At 44.5% G+C, this 16,423-nt stretch overlaps 12 non-coding genes across 12 annotated transcripts; all 12 read left to right on the top strand.

The window, feature by feature from the left end:
- The first annotated feature begins 776 nt into the window (after nt 1-776).
- Nucleotides 777-849, top strand: trnar-acg (transfer RNA arginine (anticodon ACG)). Its single transcript has one exon. It is a non-coding gene; the product is annotated as a tRNA-Arg (tRNA).
- An 891-nt stretch (nt 850-1,740) lies between these two features.
- On the top strand, nt 1,741-1,813 carry trnae-uuc (transfer RNA glutamic acid (anticodon UUC)). Its single transcript has one exon. It is a non-coding gene; the product is annotated as a tRNA-Glu (tRNA).
- Nucleotides 1,814-5,385: 3,572 nt separating this feature from the next.
- Nucleotides 5,386-5,457, top strand: trnae-uuc (transfer RNA glutamic acid (anticodon UUC)). The gene has a single exon. It is a non-coding gene; the product is annotated as a tRNA-Glu (tRNA).
- A 303-nt stretch (nt 5,458-5,760) lies between these two features.
- Nucleotides 5,761-5,833, top strand: trnar-acg (transfer RNA arginine (anticodon ACG)). The gene has a single exon. It is a non-coding gene; the product is annotated as a tRNA-Arg (tRNA).
- A 211-nt stretch (nt 5,834-6,044) lies between these two features.
- On the top strand, nt 6,045-6,116 carry trnae-uuc (transfer RNA glutamic acid (anticodon UUC)). The gene has a single exon. It is a non-coding gene; the product is annotated as a tRNA-Glu (tRNA).
- A 302-nt stretch (nt 6,117-6,418) lies between these two features.
- On the top strand, nt 6,419-6,491 carry trnar-acg (transfer RNA arginine (anticodon ACG)). The gene has a single exon. It is a non-coding gene; the product is annotated as a tRNA-Arg (tRNA).
- A 210-nt stretch (nt 6,492-6,701) lies between these two features.
- trnae-uuc (transfer RNA glutamic acid (anticodon UUC)) lies at nt 6,702-6,775 on the top strand. The gene has a single exon. It is a non-coding gene; the product is annotated as a tRNA-Glu (tRNA).
- A 6,747-nt stretch (nt 6,776-13,522) lies between these two features.
- Nucleotides 13,523-13,595, top strand: trnar-acg (transfer RNA arginine (anticodon ACG)). Its single transcript has one exon. It is a non-coding gene; the product is annotated as a tRNA-Arg (tRNA).
- A 210-nt stretch (nt 13,596-13,805) lies between these two features.
- trnae-uuc (transfer RNA glutamic acid (anticodon UUC)) lies at nt 13,806-13,877 on the top strand. The gene has a single exon. It is a non-coding gene; the product is annotated as a tRNA-Glu (tRNA).
- Nucleotides 13,878-14,180: 303 nt separating this feature from the next.
- Nucleotides 14,181-14,253, top strand: trnar-acg (transfer RNA arginine (anticodon ACG)). The gene has a single exon. It is a non-coding gene; the product is annotated as a tRNA-Arg (tRNA).
- Nucleotides 14,254-15,119: 866 nt separating this feature from the next.
- trnae-uuc (transfer RNA glutamic acid (anticodon UUC)) lies at nt 15,120-15,191 on the top strand. Its single transcript has one exon. It is a non-coding gene; the product is annotated as a tRNA-Glu (tRNA).
- Nucleotides 15,192-15,776: 585 nt separating this feature from the next.
- On the top strand, nt 15,777-15,848 carry trnae-uuc (transfer RNA glutamic acid (anticodon UUC)). Its single transcript has one exon. It is a non-coding gene; the product is annotated as a tRNA-Glu (tRNA).
- Nucleotides 15,849-16,423: the final 575 nt, after the last annotated feature.

Genomic DNA, 16,423 nt, shown 5'->3' on the forward strand with positions numbered 1-16,423 from the left:
TGCTACCCTTGCTCGGATTTCATCAACCTTGTTGTCAAGAGACTGGACATTGGCAAGAAGAATGCTGGGGAGTGGTGCGCGATGTGCCCTTGTCCTGAGTCTGACCAGAAGACCGCTACGTTTCCCTCTTTTTCGGAGTCGTTTCCTTGGGTCGCTGCATGCGATCCATTCCGTTGTCCTGTTTGTAAGGCAGAACACAGGATCCGCGTCGCGGAAAACATATTCTTGGTCGTACTGATGGTGAGTTGACGCTGATCTTATATTCAGTAGTTCTTCTCGACTGTATGTAATGAAACCTAAGATGACCTGGGGTACTAATGTAAGAAATAACACGTAAAATAACAAAAAACTGCATAGTTTCCTAGGAACGCGAAGCGAGGCGGCCATCTCTGTCGGCGCCGGAAGATGTCTATGGTCTGGCGTTTAGGATTCCTGGTTTTCGCCCGGGTTGAACTCCCAGTATGGGAAAGAACATCTTGTCATTTGTGATGCACTTGTGTAAGAACAGATACCACATTTTAAATGGCAGCAGAATCACACAACACAACAATATTCCCCCAGCAACAGGAAATGTGACATGTTTTGTAGATTCATAATTTACAAGACTTTTTAAACATTGATAAACTTCAAGTTTGCATTTCTTGCTCTGCAGTAAAATTCATGCAACAACAGGAGGATCAAATTAAGATCTGCATCTGAAACAGAAAACCAAGGAACCTTGTTGTTGACAGATGCAATGACTGGTCTAACTGTGACCTGACTTCAGCTTAGACGTGGGGCCAGTGGCGCAATGGATAACGTGTCTGACTACGGATCAGAAGATTCTAGGTTTGACTCCTGGCTGGCTCAAAATATTATTTAAATGACTGAAATCAAGCTGGGAATGATACTGTATACCTTTCAGTGCTTCTGGCTGTTCTCACTTCAAACACATTTTAGACCGATTTCATCTGGACATTCTCCAACATCTCTGAGAAAAAAAATGTAGCTTTTAAATCCAACAGGCATAATGTCAACATTTAAAGATTTGTCTGTGATGTGTATTTTAAGTATGTGTATTCCCATATGGTCTACCGGTTAGGATTCCTTGTTTTCACCCAGGTGGCCAGGGTTCAACTCCCGGTATGGAAAGAATATCTTGTCGTTAGGTACACACTTGTGTAACAACAGATGCAGCAGTTTCACACAACACAACAATATTCCCTCAGCAACAGGAAATGTGACATGTTATGTAGATTCAAATTATACAAGGCTTTTTAAACGTTGAATACACTTCATGGCTGCATTTCTTGCTCTGCAGTAAAATTCATGTAAAAACAGGAGGATCAAATTAAGATATGCATCTGTAACAGAAATCTCAAGGAACCTTGTCGCTGACAGACACTATGACTGTGTATACTGACCTAGGTGTGACCTGACTTCAGCTTAGCTGTGCGGCCAGTGGCGCAATGGATAAAGTGTCTGATAACAGTTCAGAAGATTGAATATTTGACTCCTGTTTGGTTCAAAACTAGATTTATTTGACCAAAATCAAGCTGGGAAAAATACTGTATACTTTTCATTGTGTCTGGCAGTTCTCGATTCAAACACATTTTAGACTGATTTTATATGGGACTTTTCCCCAACATCTCTGAGAAAAAAAGATGTAGCTTTTAAATCCAACAGGCATAATGTCAACATTTAAAGATTTGTCTGTGATGTGTATTTTAAGTATGCTTCTGGCTCTTTAAGTATGTGTCTTCCCATATGGTCTAGCGGTTAGGATTCCTGGTTTTCACCCAGGTGGCCTGGGTTCAACTCCCGGTATGGGGAAGAATGTCTTGTCGTTAGGTACGCACTTGTGTAACAACAGATGCTGCATTTTAAATGGCAGCAGTTTCACACAACACAACAATATTCCCTTAGCAACAGGAAATGTGACATGTTATTCAAATTATACAAGGCTTTTAAACGTTGAATACACTTCATGGCTGCATTTCTTGCTCTGCAGTAAAATTCATGTAACAACAGGAGGATCAAATTTAGATATGCATCTGTAACAGAAATACCAAGGAACCTTGTCGCTGACAGACACTATGACTGTGTATACTGGCCTAGGTGTGACCTGACTTCAGCTTTTGGGGCCAGTGGCGCAATTCCTCCAAACCTCAGTTGTCCTGAGTCTGCACAACTCTGGGACCTGGATCAAGAGACGCTTATCTTTTAGTGATATCTCTTGAAACAATGATGAAAATAATCATGGCCTCTAAACCTTCAAGCTGCATACTGGACCCTATTCCAACTAAACTACCGAAAGAGCTTCTTCTGTGCTTGGCCCTCAACATCTCTGAGAAATAATAAACGGCTGTCTATCCACTGGATGTGTAAAACTCACTAAAAGTGGCAGTAATAAAGCCTCTCTGAAAAAGCCAAACCTTGACGAAAAAGCAGAAAATATCAAAAACTATCGGCCTATATCGAATCTTCCATTCCTCTCAAAAATTTTAGAGAAGGCTGTTGCGCAGCAACTCACTGCCTTCCTGAAGACAAACAATGTTACGAAATGCTTCAGTCTGGTTTTAGACCCCATCATAGCACTGAGACGGCACTTGTGAAGGTGGTAAATGACATTTTAATGGCATCGGACCGAGGCTCTGCATCTGTCCTCGTGCTCCTAGACCTTAGTGCTGCTTTTGATAACACAACATATTCACCACATTCTTTTGGAGAGATTGAAACCCAAATTGGTCTACACGGACATGTTCTGGCCTGGTTTAGATCTTATCTGTTGAAAGATATCAGTTTGTCTCTGTGAATGGTTTGTCCTCTGACAAATCAACTGTAAATTTCGGTGTTCCTCAAGGTTCTGTTTTAGGACCACTATTGTTTTCACTATATATTTTACCTCTTGGGGATGTTATTCGAAAACATAATGTAAACTTTCACTGCTATCGGATGACACACAGCTGTACATTTCAATGAAACATGGTGAAGCCCCAAAATTGCCCTCGCTAGAAGCATGTGTTTCAGACATAAGGAAGTGGATGGCTGCAAACTTTCTACTATTAAACTCGGACAAAACAGAGATGCTTGTTCTAGGTCCCAAGAAACAAAGAGATCTTCTGTTGAATCTGACAATTAATCTTAATGGTTGTACAGTCGTCTCAAATAAAACTGTGAAGGACCTCGGCGTTACTCTGGACCCTGATCTCTCTTTTGAAGAACATATCAAGACCATTTCGAGGACAGTTCTACTGTCTACGTAACATTGCAAAAATCAGAAACTTTCTGTCCAAAAATGATGCAGAAAAATGAATCCATGCTTTTGTCACTTCTAGGTTAGACTACTGCAATGCTCTATTTTCCGGCTACCCGGATAAAGCACTAAATAAACTTCAGTTAGTGCTAAATACGGCTGCTAGAATCCTGACTAGAACCAAAAAATGTGACAAATTAAATGGCTGCATATTACTCCAGTTCTAGCCTCTCTACACTGGCTTCCTGTCAAAGCAAGGGCTGATTTCAAGGTTTTACTGCTAACCTACAAAGCATTACATGGGCTTGCTCCTACCTATCTCTCTGATTTGGTCCTGCCGTAATACCTACACGTGTCGCTACGGTCACAAGACGCGGGCCTCCTAATTGTCCCTAGAATTTCTAAGCAAACAGCTGGAGGCAGGGCTTTCTCCTATAGAGCTCCATTTTTATGGAACGGTCTGCCTACCCATGTCAGAGACGCAAACTCGGTCTCAACCTTTAAGTCTTTACTGAAGACTCATCTCTTCAGTGGGTCATATGATTGAGTGTAGTCTGGCCCAGGAGTGGGAAGGTGAACGGAAAGGCTCTGGAGCAACGAACCGCCCTTGCTGTCTCTGCCTGGCCGGTTCCCCTCTTTCCACTGGGATTCTCTGCCTCTAACCCTGTTACAGGGGCTGAGTCACTGGCTTACTGGGGCTCTCTCATCATGCCGTCCCTGGGGGGGGGGGTGCGTCACCTGAGTGGGTTGATTCACTGTTGTGGTCAGCCTGTCTGGGTTGGCGCCCCCCTGGGTTGTGCCGTGGCGGAGATCTTTGTGGGCTATACTCGGCCTTGTCTCAGGATGGTAAGTTGGTGGTTGAAGATATCCCTCTAGTGGTGTGGGGGCTGTGCTTTGGCAAAGTGGGTGGGGTTATATCCTTCCTGTTTGGCCCTGTCCAGGGGTGTCCTCGGATGGGGCCACAGTGTTCTTGACCCCTCCTGTCTCAGCCTCCAGTATTTATGCTGCAGTAGTTTATGTGTCGGGGGGCTAGGGTCAGTTTGTTATATCTGGAGTACTTCTCCTGTCCTATTCGGTGTCCTGTGTGAATCTAAGTGTGCATTCTCTAATTCTCTCCTTCTCTCTTTCTTTCTCTCTCTCGGAGGACCTGAGCCCTAGGACCATGCCCCAGGACTACCTGACATGATGACTCCTTGCTGTCCCCAGTCCTGGCCATGCCGCTGCTCCAGTTTCAACTGGCCTGGGCCCTAGGACCATGCCCCAGGACTACCTGACATGATGACTCCTTGCTGTCCCCAGTCCACCTGGCCATGCTGCTGCTCCAGTTTCAACTGGCCTGGGCCCTAGGACCATGTCCCAGGACTACCTGACATGATGACTCCTTGCTGTCCCCAGTCCACCTGCCCATGCTGCTGCTCCAGTTTCAACTGTTCTGCCTTACTATTATTCGACCATGCTGGTCATTTATGAACATTTGAACATCTTGGCCACGTTCTGTTATAATCTCCACCCGGCACAGCCAGAAGAGGACTGGCCACCCCACATATGCTCTCTCTAATTCTCTCTTTCTTTCTCTCTCTCGGAGGACCTGAGCCCTAGGACCGTGCCCCAGGACTACCTGACATGATGACTCCTTGCTGTCCCCAGTCCACCTGACTGTGCTGCTGCTCCAGTTTCAACTGTTCTGCCTTATTATTATTTGACCATGCGGTCATTTATGAACATTTGAACATCTTGGCCATGTTCTGTTATAATCTCTACCCGGCACAGCCAGAAGAGGACTGGCCACCCCACATAGCCTGGTTCCTCTCTAGGTTTCTTCCTAGGTTTTGGCCTTTCTAGGGAGTTTTTCATAGCCACCGTGCTTTTACACCTGCATTGCTTGCTGTTTGGGGTTTCAGGCTGGGTTTCTGTACAGCACTTTGAGATATCAGCTGATGTACGAAGGGCTATATAAATAAATTTGATTTGATTTGATTTGATATACCTTTCAGTGCTTCTGGCTGTTCTCACTTCAAACACATTTTAGACGGATTTCATCTGGACATTCCCCAACATCTCTGAGAAAAAAAGATGTAGCTTTTAAATCCAACAGGCATAATGTCAACATTTAAAGATTTGTCTGTGATGTGTATTTTAAGTATGTGTCTTCCCATATGGTCTAGCGGTTAGGATTCCTGGTTTTCACCCAGGTGGCCCGGGTTCAACTCCCGGTATGGGAAAGAATATCTTGTCGTTAGGTACGCACTTGTGTAACAACAGATGCAGAAGTTTTACACAACACAACAATATTCCCTCAGCAACAGGAAATGTGACATGTTATGTAGATTCAAATTATACAAAGCTTTTTAAACGTTGAATACACTTCATGGCTGCATTTCTTGCTCTGCAGTAAAATTCATGCAACAACAGGAGGATCAAATTAAGATATGCATCTGAAACAGAAAACCAAGGAACCTTGTTGTTGACAGACGCTATGACTGTGTACACTGGTCTAGCTGTGACCTGACTTCAGCTTAGACGTGGGGCCAGTGGCGCAATGGATAACGTGTCTGACTACGGATCAGAAAATTCTAGGTTCGACTCCTGGCTGGCTCAATACTTTATTTAATTGACTGAAATCAAGCTGGGAATGATACTGTATACCTTTCAGTGCTTCTGGCTGTTCTCACTTCAAACACATTTTAGACGGATTTCATCTGGACATTCCCCAACATCTCTGAGAAAAAAAGATGTAGCTTTTAAATCCAACAGGCATAATGTCAACATTTAAAGATTTGTCTGTGATGTGTATTTTAAGTATGTGTCTTCCCATATGGTCTAGCGGTTAGGATTCCTGGTTTTCACCCAGGTGGCCCGGGTTCAACTCCCGGTATGGGAAAGAATATCTTGTCGTTAGGTACGCACTTGTGTAACAACAGATGCAGCAGTTTACACAACACAACAATATTCCCTCAGCAACAGGAAATGTGACATGTTATGTAGATTCAAATTATACAAAGCTTTTTAAACGTTGAATACACTTCATGGCTGCATTTCTTGCTCTGCAGTAAAATTCATGCAACAACAGGAGGATCAAATTAAGATATGCATCTGAAACAGAAAACCAAGGAACCTTGTTGTTGACAGACGCTATGACTGTGTACACTGGTCTAGCTGTGACCTGACTTCAGCTTAGACGTGGGGCCAGTGGCGCAATGGATAACGTGTCTGACTACGGATCAGAAGATTCTAGGTTCGACTCCTGGCTGGCTCAATACTTTATTTAATTGACTGAAATCAAGCTGGGAATGATACTGTATACCTTTCAGTGCTTCTGGCTGTTCTCACTTCAAACACATTTTAGACGGATTTCATCTGGACATTCCCCAACATCTCTGAGAAAAAAGATGTGGCTTTTAAATCCAACAGGCATAATGTCAACATTTAAAGATTTGTCTGTGATGTGTATTTTAAGTAAGTGTCTTCCCATATGGTCTAGCGTTTAGGATTCCTGGTTTTCACCCCCAGGTGGCCCGGGTTCAACTCCCGGTATGGGAAAGAATATCTTATAGTGGGTTCCCACTTGTGTAACAACAGATGCAGCAGTTTCACAGAACACAACAATATTCCCTAAGCAACAGGAAATGTGACATGTTATGTAGATTCAAATTATACAAACCTTTTTAAACGTTGAATACACTTCATGGCTGCATTTCTTGCTCTGCAGTAAAATTCATGCAACAACAGGAGGATCAACATTTACATTACATTTACATTTAAGTCATTTAGCAGACGCTCTTATCCAGAGCGACTTACAAATTGGTGCTTTCACCTTATGACATCCAGTGGAACAGCCACTTACAATAGTGCATCTAGGTCTTTTAAGGGGGGGGGGGGAGAAGGATTACTTTATCCTATCCTAGGTATTCCTTAAAGAGGTGGGGTTTCAGGTGTCTCCGGAAGGTGGTGATTGACTCCGCTGTCCTGGCGTCGTGAGGGAGTTTGTTCCACCATTGGGGGGCCAGAGCAGCGAACAGTTTTGACTGGGCTGAGCGGGAACTGTACTTCCTCAGTGGTAGGGAGGCGAGCAGGCCAGAGGTGGATGAACGCAGTGCCCTTGTTTGGGTGTAGGGCCTGATCAGAGCCTGGAGGTAGTGAGGTGCCGTTCCCCTCACAGCTCCGTAGGCAAGCACCATGGTCTTGTAGCGGATGCGAGCTTCAACTGGAAGCCAGTGGAGAGAGCGGAGGAGCGGGGTGACGTGAGAGAACTTGGGAAGGTTGAACACCAGACGGGCTGCGGCGTTCTGGATGAGTTGTAGGGGTTTAATGGCACAGGCAGGGAGCCCAGCCAACAGCGAGTTGCAGTAATCCAGACGGGAGATGACAAGTGCCTGGATTAGGACCTGCGCTTCCTGTGTGAGGCAGGGTCGTGCTCTGCGGATGTTGTAGAGCATGAACCTACAGGAAACGGGCCACCGCCTTGATGTTATTTGAGAACGACAGGGTGTTGTCCAGGATCACGCCAAGGTTCTTAGCGCTCTGGGACGAGGACACAATGGAGTTGTCAACCGTGATGGCGAGATCATGGAACGGGCAGTCCTTCCCGGGAGGAAGAGCAGCTCCGTCTTGCCGAGGTTCAGCTTGAGGTGATGATCCGTCATCCACACTGATATGTCTGCCAGACATGCAGAGATGCGATTCGCCACCTGGTCGTCAGAAGGGGAAGGAGAAGATTAATTGTGTGTCGTCTGCATAGCAATGATAGGAGAGACCATGTGAGGTTATGACAGAGCCAAGTGACTTGGTGTATAGCGAGAATAGGAGAGGGCCTAGAACAGAGCCCTGGGGGACACCAGTGGTGAGAGCACGTGGTGAGGAGAAAGATTCTCGCCACGCCACCTGGTAGGAGCGACCTGTCAGGTAGGACGCAATCCAAGCGTGGGCCGCGCCGGAGATGCCCAACTCGGAGAGGGTGGAGAGGAGGATCTGATGGTTCACAGTATCGAAGGCAGCCGATAGGTCTAGAAGGATGAGAGCAGAGGAGAGAGAGTTAGCTTTAGCAGTGCGGAGCGCCTCCGTGATACAGAGAAGAGCAGTCTCAGTTGAATGACTAGTCTTGAAACCTGACTGATTTGGATCAAGAAGGTCATTCTGAGAGAGATAGCGGGAGAGCTGGCCAAGGACGGCACGTTCAAGAGTTTTGGAGAGAAAAGAAAGAAGGGATACTGGTCTGTAGTTGTTGACATCGGAGGGATCGAGTGTAGGTTTTTTCAGAAGGGGTGCAACTCTCGCTCTCTTGAAGACGGGAGGGACGTAGCCAGCGGTCAGGGATGAGTTGATGAGCGAGGTGAGGTAAGGGAGAAGGTCACCGGAGATGGTCTGGAGAAGAGAGGAGGGGATAGGGTCAAGCGGGCAGGTTGTTGGGCGGCCGGCCGTCACAAGACGCGAGATGTCATCTGGAGAGAGAGGGGAGAAAGAGGTCAGAGCACAGGGTAGGGCAGTGTGAGCAGAACCAGCGGTGTCGTTTGACTTAGCAAACGAGGATCGGATGTCGTCCCTTCTTTTCAAAATGGTTGACGAAGTCATCTGCAGAGAGGGAGGAGGGGGGAGGGGAGGAGGATTCAAGAGGGAGGAGAAGGTGGCAAAGAGCTTCCTAGGGTTAGAGGCAGATGCTTGGAATTTAGAGTGGTAGAAAGTGGCTTTAGCAGCAGAGACAGAGGAGGAAAATGTAGAGAGGAGGGAGTGAAAGGATGCCAGGTCCGCAGGGAGGCGAGTTTTCCTCCATTTCCGCTCGGCTGCCCGGAGCCCTGTTCTGTGAGCTCGCAATGAGTCGTCGAGCCACGGAGCGGGAGGGGAGGACCGAGCCGGCCTGGAGGATAGGGGACATAGAGAGTCAAAGGATGCAGAAAGGGAGGAGAGGAGGGTTGAGGAGGCAGAATCAGGAGATAGGTTGGAGAAGGTTTGAGCAGAGGGAAGAGATGATAGGATGGAAGAGAGAGAAATTAAGGGGAGAGAGAGCGAAGGTTGGGACGGCGAAATACCATCCGAGTAGGGGCAGTGTGGGAAGTGTTGGATGAGAGCGAGAGGGAAAAGGATACAAGGTAGTGGTCGGAGACTTGGAGGGGAGTTGCAATGAGGTTAGTGGAGGAACAGCATCTAGTAAAGATGAGGTCGAGCGTATTGCCTGCCTTGTGAGTAGGGGGGAAGGTGAGAGGGTGAGTCAAAAGAGGAGAGGAGTGGAAAGAAGGAGGCAGAGAGGAATGAGTCAAAGGTAGACGTGGGGAGGTTAAAGTCGCCCAGAACTGTGAGAGGTGAGCCGTCCTCAGGAAAGGAGCTTATCAAGGCATCAAGCTCATTGATGAACTCTCCGAGGGAACCTGGAGGGCGATAAATGATAAGGATGTTAAGCTTGAAAGGGCTGGTAACTGTGACAGCATGGAATTCAAAGGAGGCGATAGACAGATGGGTAAGGGGAGAAAGAGAGAATGACCACTTGGGAGAGATGAGGATCCCGGTGCCACCACCCCGCTGACCAGAAGCTCTCGGGGTGTGCGAGAGCACGTGGGCGGACGAAGAGAGAGCAGTAGGAGGTAGCGGTGTTGTCTGTGGTGATCCATGTTTCCGTCAGAGCCAAGAAGTCGAGGGACTGGAGGGAGGCATAGGCTGAGATGAACTCTGCCTTGTTGGCCGCAGATCGGCAGTTCCAGAGGCTACCGGAGACCTGGAACTCCACGTGGGTCGTGCGCGCTGGGACCACCAGATTAGGGTGGCTGCATGCCACGCGGTGTGGAGCGTTTGTATGGTCTGTGCAGAGAGGAGAGAACAGGGATAGACAGACACATAGTTGACAGGCTAGAGAAGAGGCTACGCTAATGCAGAGGAGATTGGAATGACAAGTGGACTACACGTCTCGAATGTTCAGAAAGTTAAGCTTACGTAGCAAGAATCTAATTGACTAAAATGATTAAAATGATAGAGTACTGCTGGGGTAGGCTAGCTGCGTTGTTGACACTACCCTAATCAAGTCGTACCGTTGAGTGTGAAGTTTCTACAATGCTGCTTATCGGGAGCTAGCTGGCTAGCTAGCAGTGTTGGTTACGTTACGTTGCTTAGGAGAACGACAATAGCTGGCTAGCTAACCTAGAAAATCGCTTTCACTACACAATTATCTTTGAAACAAAGATGTAGGCTATGTAGCTAGCTATGTAGCTAGCTACGATCAACAAATCACACCGTTGGGACTGTAATGAAATGAAATGAAAAAGTGATACTACCTGTGGAGCGACCCGGTGCGACCGGGTGCAAAGTTCTATTCAGTAGACGTTGGCTGGCTATTGGCTAGCTAGGAGTGTCTCCTAAAGGACGACAAAATAGCTGGCTAGCTAACCTCGGTGAATTAAGATAATCACTCTAAGACTACACACTCTAAACTACACAATTATCTTGATTCAAGACAGCAAAGACAACTATGTAGCTATCTAATACTACACTAATCAAGTCGCTGCATTTTGAGTGTGATAGTTAAACAGTGCTACGGTAGCAACAGTGAACGATGCTAATGGCTAGCTGCTAGGCAGATAGGAGGGGCGAAAACCAAATACGATAATAACGCAATTATCACTCTAAGACTCCACACTCTAAGCTACACAATTATCTTGGATACGAAGACAGCAAAGACAACTATGTAGCTAGCTATGTAGCTAGCTAACACTACACTAATCAAGTCGTTCAGTTGAGTGTGATAGTTACTACAGTGCTACGGTAGCCTGGTGAACGTATGCTAGCTGGCTAGCTGCTAGGCAGATAGGAGGGCGACAAACACGATAATAACGCAATTATCACTCTAAGACTCCACACTCTAAGCTACACAATTATCTTGATACGAAACAGCAAAGACAACTATGTAGCTTTTAAATAACTAGCTAACACTATTTAATCAAGACGTTCAGTTGAGTGTGATAGTTACTACAGTGCTTCGGTAGACGGTGAAGCGTGTTGGACAGATGGTTTTCACGACAGATAGGAGACGGTTCAAAATACGATAATTAAAGAATTATCTTTGATACAACGACGACTATGTAGCTAGCTAAGAGGAAATTGCTAAGATTAACAAATCAGACCGTTGTACTATAATGAAATGTAATGAAATGTAATGAAAAAGTTATACAACCTGCAGACGTTGAATACACTTCATGCGCTGCAGATCTTGCTCTGCAACCCGGAAGTATACACAGATTAAGATCAAATTAAGATATGCATCTGAAACAGAAAACCAAGGAACCTTGTTGTTGACAGACGATATGACTGTGTACAGTGGTCTAGCTGTGACCTGACTTCAGCTTAGACATGAGGCCAGTGGTTGCAATGGATAACGTGTCTGACTACGGATCAGAAGATTCTAGGTTCGACACCTGGCTGGCTCAATACATTATTTAATTGACTGAAATCAAGCTGGGAATGATACTGTATACCTTTCAGTGCTTCTGGCTGTTCTCACTTCAAACGCAATTTAGACGGATTTCATCTGGACATTCCCCAACATCTCTGAGAAAAAAGATGTGGCTTTTAAATCCAACAGGCATAATGTCAACATTTAAAGATTTGTCTGTGATGTGTATTTTTAGTAAGTGTCTTCCCATATGGTCTAGCGGTTAGGATTCCTGGTTTTCACCCAGGTTCAACTCCCGGTATGGGAAAGAATATCTTGTCATTAGGTACGCACTTGTGTAACAACAGATGCAGCAGTTTCACACAACACAACAATATTGCCTCAGCAACAGGAAATATGTTATGTAGATTGAAATTATACAAGGCTTTTTAAACGTTGAATACACTTCATGGCTACATTTCTTGCTCTGCAGTAAAATTCATGCAACAACAGGAGGATCAAATTAAGATATGCATCTGAAACAGAAAACCAAGGAACCTTGTTGTTGACAGACGCTATGACTGTGTACACTGGTCTAGCTGTGACCTGACTTCAGCTTAGACGTGGGGCCAGTGGCGCAATGGATAACGTGTCTGACTACGGAGCAGAAGATTCTAGGTTCGACTCCTGGCTGGCTCAATACATTATTTAATTGACTGAAATCAAGCTGGGAATGATACTGTATACCTTTCAGTGCTTCTGGCTGTTCTCACCTCAAACACATTTTAGACGGATTTCATCTGGACATTCCCCAACATCTCTGAGAAAAAAAGATGTAGCTTTTAAATCCAACAGGCATAATGTCAACATTTAAAAATTTGTCTGTGATGTGTATTTTAAGTATGTGTCTTCCCATATGGTCTAGCTGGTTAGGATTCATGGTTTTCACCCAGGTGGCCCGCGTTCAACTCCCGGTATGGGAAAGAATATCTTGTCGTTAGGTACGCACTTGTGTAACAGCAGAAGTTTTACACAACACAACAATATTCCCTCAGCAACAGGAAATGTGACATGTTATGTAGATTCAAATTATACAAAGCTTTTTAAACGTTGAATACACTTCATGGCTGCATTTCTTGCTCTGCAGTAAAATTCATGCAACAACAGGAGGATCAAATTAAGATATGCATCTGAAACAGAAAACCAAGGAACCTTGTTCTTGACAGACGCTATGACTGTGTACACCGGTCTAGCTGTGACCTGACTTCAGCTTAGATGTGGGGCCAGTGGCGCAATGGATAACGTGTCTGACTACGGAGCAGAAGATTCTAGGTTTGACTCCTGGCTGGCTCAATACATTATTTAATTGACTGAAATCAAGCTGGGAATGATACTGTATACCTTTCAGTGCTTCTGGCTGTTCTCACTTCAAACACATTTTAGACCGATTTCATCTGGACATTCCCCAACATCTCTGAGAAAAAAGATGTATCTTTTAAATCCAACAGGCATAATGTCAACTTTTAAAATTTGTCTGTGATGTGTATTTTAAGTATGTGTCTTCCCATATGGTCTAGCGGTTAGGATTCCTGGTTTTCACCCAGGTTGCCAGGGTTCAACTCACGGTATGGGAAAGAATATCTTGTCGTTAGGTATGCACTTGTGTAACAACAGATGCAGAAGTTTTACACAACACAACAATATTCCCTCAGCAACAGGAAATGTGACATGTTATGTAGATTCAAATTATACAAGACTTTTTAAACGTTGAATACACTTCATGGCTGCATTTCTTGCTCTGCAGTAAAATTCATGCAACAACAGGAGGATCAAATTAAGATATGCATCTGAAACAGAAAACCAAGGAACCTTGTTCTTGACAGACGCTATGACTGTGTACACTGGTCTAGCTGTGACCTGACTTCAGCTTAGACGTGGGGCCAGTGGCGCAATGGATAACGTGTCTGACTACGGATCAGAAGATTCTAGGTTCGACTCCTGGCTGGCTCAATACTTTATTTAATTGACTGAAATCAAGCTGGGAATGATACTGTATACCTTTCAGTGCTTCTGGCTGTTCTCACTTCAAACACATTTTAGACGGATTTCATCTGGACATTCCCCAACATCTCTGAGAAAAAAGATGTGGCTTTTAAATCCAACAGGCATAATGTCAACATTTAAAGATTTGTCTGTGATGTGTATTTTAAGTAAGTGTCTTCCCATATGGTCTAGCGGTTAGGATTCCTGGTTTTCACCCAGGTGGCCTGGGTTCAACTCCCGGTATGGGAAAGAATATCTTGTCGTTAGGTACGCACTTGTGTAACAACAGATGCAGCAGTTTCACACAACACAACAATATTCCCTCAGCAACAGGAAATGTGACATGTTATGTAGATTCAAATTATACAAACTTTTTTAAACGTTGAATACACTTCATGGCTGCATTTCTTGCTCTGCAGTAAAATTCATGCAACAACAGGAGGATCAAATTAAGATATGCATCTGAAACAGAAAACCAAGGAACCTTGTTCTTGACAGACGCTATGACTGTGTACACTGGTCTAGCTGTGACCTGACTTCAGCTTAGACGTGGGGCCAGTGGCGCAATGGATAACGTGTCTGACTACGGATCAGAAGATTCTAGGTTTGACTCCTGGCTGGCTCAATACTTTATTTAATTGACTGAAATCAAGCTGGGAATGATACTGTATACCTTTCAGTGCTTCTGGCTGTTCTCACTTCAAACACATTTTAGACGGATTTCATCTGGACATTCCCCAACATCTCTGAGAAAAAAGATGTGGCTTTTAAATCCAACAGGCATAATGTCAACATTTAAAGATTTGTCTGTGATGTGTATTTTAAGTAAGTGTCTTCCCATATGGTCTAGCGTTTAGGATTCCTGGTTTTCACCCCCAGGTGGCCTGGGTTCAACTCCCGGTATGGGAAAGAATATCTTGTCATTAGGTACGCACTTGTGTAACAACAGATGCAGCAGTTTCACACAACACAACAATATTGCCTCAGCAACAGGAAATGTGACATGTTATGTAGATTGAAATTATACAAAGCTTTTTAAACGTTGAATACACTTCATGGCTGCATTTCTTGCTCTGCAGTAAAATTCATGCAACAACAGGAGGATCAAATTAAGATATGCATCTGAAACAGAAAACCAAGGAACCTTGTTGTTGACAGACGCTATGACTGTGTACACTGGTCTAGCTGTGACCTGACTTCAGCTTAGACTGGGGCCAGTGGCGCAATAACGTGTCTGACTACGGATCAGAAGATTCTAGGTTCGACTCCTGGCTGGCTCAATACTTTATTTAATTGACTGAAATCAAGCTGGGAATGATACTGTATACCTTTCAGTGCTTCTGGCTGTTCTCACTTCAAACACATTTTAGACCGATTTCATCTGGACATTCCCCAACATCTCTGAGAAAAAAAGATGTAGCTTTTAAATCCAACAGGCATAATGTCAACATTTAAAGATTTGTCTGTGATGTGTATTTTAAGTATGTGTCTTCCCATATGGTCTAGCGGTTAGGATTCCTGGTTTTCACCCAGGTGGCCCGGGTTCAACTCCCGGTATGGGAAAGAATATCTTGTCGTTAGGTACGCACTTGTGTAACAACAGATGCAGCAGTTTTACACAACACAACAATATTCCCTCAGCAACAGGAAATGTGACATGTTATGTAGATTCAAATTATACAAAGCTTTTTAAACGTTGAATACACTTCATGGCTGCATTTCTTGCTCTGCAGTAAAATTCATGCAACAACAGGAGGATCAAATTAAGATATGCATCTGAAACAGAAAACCAAGGAACCTTGTTTTTGACAGACGCTATGACTGTGTACACTGGTCTAGCTGTGACCTGACTTCAGCTTAGACGTGGGGCCAGTGGTGCAATGGATAACGTGTCTGACTACGGATCAGAAAATTCTAGGTTCGACTCCTGGCTGGCTCAATACTTTATTTAATTGACTGAAATCAAGCTGGGAATGATACTGTATACCTTTCAGTGCTTCTGGCTGTTCTCACTTCAAACAATTTTAGACGGATTTCATCTGGACATTCCCCAACATCTCTGAGAAAAAAGATGTAGCTTTTAAATCCAACAGGCATAATGTCAACATTTAAAGATTTGTCTGTGATGTGTATTTTAAGTATGTGTCTTCCCATATGGTCTAGCGGTTAGGATTCCTGGTTTTCACCCAGGTGGCCCGGGTTCAACTCCCAGTATGGGAAAGAAAATCTTGTCGTTAGGTACGCACTTGTGTAACAACAGATGCAGCAGTTTCACACAACACAACAATATTCCCTCAGCAACAGGAAATGTGACATGTTATGTAGATTCAAATTATACAAAGCTTTTTAAACGTTGAATACACTTCATGGCTGCATTTCTTGCTCTGCAGTAAAATTCATGCAACAACAGGAGGATCAAATTAAGATATGCATCTGAAACAGAAAACCAAGGAACCTTGTTGTTGACAGACGCTATGACTGTGTACACTGGTCTAGCTGTGACCTGACTTCAGCTTAGACGTGGGGCCAGTGGTGCAATGGATAACGTGTCTGACTACGGATCAGAAAATTCTAGGTTCGACTCCTGGCTGGCTCAATACTTTATTTAATTGACTGAAATCAAGCTGGGAATGATACTGTATACCTTTCAGTGCTTCTGGCTGTTCTCACTTCAAACACATTTTAGACGGATTTCATCTGGACATTCCCCAACATCTCTGAGAAAAAAAGATGTAGCTTTTAAATCCAACAGGCATAATGTCAACATTTAAAGATTTGTCTGTGATGTGTATTTT

Source organism: Oncorhynchus nerka, linkage group LG15 (assembly GCF_034236695.1).
Source record: "Oncorhynchus nerka isolate Pitt River linkage group LG15, Oner_Uvic_2.0, whole genome shotgun sequence".
Classification (NCBI taxonomy): domain Eukaryota; kingdom Metazoa; phylum Chordata; class Actinopteri; order Salmoniformes; family Salmonidae; genus Oncorhynchus; species Oncorhynchus nerka.